The 3,574-nt window shown below is 40.2% G+C and overlaps 1 non-coding gene across 1 annotated transcript; it reads left to right on the forward strand.

Annotated features, from left to right (window-relative positions):
• The first annotated feature begins 1,362 nt into the window (after positions 1 to 1,362).
• LOC136143885 (U6 spliceosomal RNA) lies at positions 1,363 to 1,469 on the forward strand. Its single transcript, XR_010658393.1, has one exon. It is a non-coding gene; the product is annotated as a U6 spliceosomal RNA (small nuclear RNA).
• Positions 1,470 to 3,574: the final 2,105 nt, after the last annotated feature.

Consider the following 3,574-nt stretch of genomic DNA (forward strand, 5'->3'; position numbering starts at 1 on the left):
TTGCTGGCTTGTGCCTCTTGGCTGGCCCAGTGATCTTTAAATCAGCTTCTCTTGATGTCCTTGTCTTACATATCATTCCAATTCTCCCTCCCTTCTTCTTCTTCTTTCAGTAGTTATTTACTTATTTGGCTGGTCTTAGTTGTGACACATTGAATGTGGTTCCCCAACCAAGGATTGAACCTGGGTCCCTTGCATTAGGAGCACAGAGTCTTAGCCATTGGACCACAAGGGAAGTTCCTCTGTTTCCCTCATTCTATTGCAAAAGAGCTTCTCCTTAAAAAAAAAAAAAAAAAGATGACCAGTCCAAGTTCGATGCATGAAGCAGGGCACTCAAAGCCCATGCTCTGGGACAACCCAGACGGATGGGGTGGGAGGGGGGTTCAGGATGGGAGGGGACACATGTGCACCCGTGCCTGATTCATGTCCATGTATGGCAAAAACCACCACAATATTGTAAAGTAACTATCCTCCAATTAAAATAAATTAATTAATTTTTAAAATGTCTCCTTAGCATTTTAAATATTTTAAGATGATCATTTTCTAAGAAATAGCAGACATATGAAAAATTCTTAAAGCTAGGTAGGAGTTACTCTTTTGTAAGAAGTGTTTATATTTGTAAGGGAAATCTCTAATTGTAGGGGTGTCTCCCTCCAGGTATCAGGAAGAGGAAGATGACCAAATCTCTAGAAACTCTGAACCATGAAGAAGGCTTAATCTGTACTTAAATCTGTACAACAACTTGCCATTGTTTACTGCGCCCTTCCTGATAACCTCCCATTATTCACTGTCTTACCCTCTGCATCCTCTTTTTGTCTTTGGCTGAAGATGGTATTTAAGATGAAGGCTTGGGCCATTTTGACAAGTTTCTCGATTCTCCTTGATCTGTCCCATGTATTCCTGTTACTAAACTTTTGTTTGATTTTCTCCTGTTAATATGTCTCACATCAATTTGCTTCTTAGACCAGCCAGAAGAACCTAGAGGGGTAGAGGAAAATGTCTTCCTCCCCCACAATATGTTATAATGTAAGTAAATATTGAATAAACATCCCTTGGTTCTAACACATAAACAAGGAAGGTGAATTCTACAGAGACTACAGGCCATAGGACTTTCAGTTAGACTGGATTGACAGAAGAACCTCTGGAGGAACTGGATAAGGGTTCACAGATGTTCAGTGAAAATGAGATAGCCCAACACTGGTGGCCTCAAAATATAGGAACAACAGGCTACAAAGGGATAAAATAAACCAAGGAAAATCAGTATTCACAGCCCTTTAAATAAGAAGGCCAGGCCCACATCAGAAGCCAGAGAAGACAGAAGGAAGAACTTGAATTTCAAAGATAGGAAAATGGACAAAAATATCGGTGCTCACTTTGGCAGCACATATACTAAAATTGGAACAATTCAGAGAAGATTAGCATGGCCCCTGTGCAAGGATGACATGCAAATTCATGAAGCATTCCATATTCTTCAACCTAGATGTCCATTGACAGATGAATGGATAAAGAAATTGTGGTATATATACACAATGGAATATTACTCAGCCATAAAAAGGAACACATTTGAGTCAGTTCTAATGAGGTGGATGAACCTAGAAACTAGTGTACAGATTGAAGTGAGTCAGAAAGAGAAAGATAAATACCGTATTCTAACACATATATACAGAATCTAGAAAAATTATACTGAAGAATCTATTTACAGACCAACAGTGGAGAAAGAGACTTAGAAATAGAAAATAGACTTATGGACATGGGGAGAGGGGAGGAGAGGGTGAGATGTATGGAAAGTTTCCAACATGGAAACTTTCATTACCATATGTAAAATAGATAGCCAATGGGAATTTGATCTATGGCTCTGGAAACTCAAACAGGGGCCCTGTATCAACCTAGAAGAGTGGGATGGGGAGGGAGATGGGAGGGAGGTTCAAAAGGGAGGGGATATATGTATACCTATGGCTGAGTCATGTTGAGATTTGACAGAAAACACCAAAATTCTGTAAAGCAATTATCCTTCAATAAAAATAAATTAATTTTTTTAAAAGAAAGAATGAAAAAAAAAGTAGACAAGGAATTTGAGGTATGGGTGGGTAATTACCCAGCTGTCTACAGTTTGTTTGCTTGAAAACATCCATTAAGGGAGGGTGTATCCTTGCGGCTGATTCACTCTGCTGTAAGTAGAAATTAACACATTGCAAAGCAACTATACTCCAGTAAAATTTAATTTTAAAATAAACAAAAATTGTATTAAAAAATATATCAGAAGAATGAGGAAAGGAGGTAACATCAAAGATGACCAGATATAGTCAAAAGCCTGGAAATAAAAAGCAGACACTTGATCCCAAGCTGGTGGGTAAATGGAATGGATCAACTGGTAAATCTTTTAACCCTAGGATTATGTTGGGTCTAGTGGAGAAGTCTTTTTTTTTTTTACTTTTTATTTTGTGTTGGAGTTTAGCTGATTAACAATGTTGTGATGGTTTCAGGCAGACAGCAAAGGGAGTATGCATACAGTATACACAAAGTTATACATATGCATGTATCCATTCTCACCCAAGCTTCCCTTAGTGAAGAAATCTTGGTCCCAATGTTGAGTCCCAATGCTAGCCATGCCTCCTGAATCCATTGACTCATTTGTGTAATATTTATGAACACCCACTGTGTGCCAGGGGCTCTATTATGGGTTAGGGGATAAATTAATGAGTAAGACAGACATAGTTTCTGTCTTTGGGACACCACGCAAGTCACTACACAATCATTCCTTTACCTTTGTGGCAAAAGTTATGAAAAGCAAGCCCAGCATACAATGAGAATTCATAAAAGGGGGATCTCACAAGGGGAAATTGTGGTATCAGTTTTTAAAATGGAAATGAATATCTAATGGAAGGCAGGTGATTTTCATTTTATCCCTATAAACACACCAACTGTTACTAATCAGTAATACTAAACAGAAGTGTGCACCTGAACAGACCGTGTGCACTAGATACTCAGCAAGGAGGCGGAGAAAGGGATTCCACTGGGGAAGCCAGAGGGCACAGGAGAAGCTGGGGCCCTAGAGCTGTTGGATGAAAGCAAAGATGAGACCCCTGCTCACGTTCATTTAGAACCTGTAAGGAACTAGGTCACTGAGCATGAATAAGGCAGCAGTGCAGCCTAAAGTCAGTCTCTGACGAAACTCAGTGCCCCAGTTCTGGTTCCCGACCCACATTTTGGTTTCCTTGGTACTAAGGACTGCTGTGCACCTTACTTCCTTATTTCTCAGCAACATTTACCCAGTTTTTATGAACTGTTCCCAGACTTCTGGATATTGTTTACCCATGTGCCGAATCTTTGCTGGTAAGAATCAGGACAGCACAGTCTAGGCTGTTACAAGGTGATAAGCATGCCTGGTTGATTGTAGACTGATCCTTGGGTTTCTGATGTATCTTTGGATTCATGTTCCCATGACCAAATTCCATCCTGCTGCACAATTCCCAGGGAAGCCCATCCCTGTAAGATCAGCGGCTAAAACTCCAGACTCTGCCACCTCAACTGGGTCCCTTGGCCCACAGTCATGCATCCTTTCCTAGGTAAAGTTGAG

The sequence above is a fragment of the Muntiacus reevesi genome, chromosome 10, assembly GCF_963930625.1.
Source record: "Muntiacus reevesi chromosome 10, mMunRee1.1, whole genome shotgun sequence".
NCBI classification, from domain to species: domain Eukaryota; kingdom Metazoa; phylum Chordata; class Mammalia; order Artiodactyla; family Cervidae; genus Muntiacus; species Muntiacus reevesi.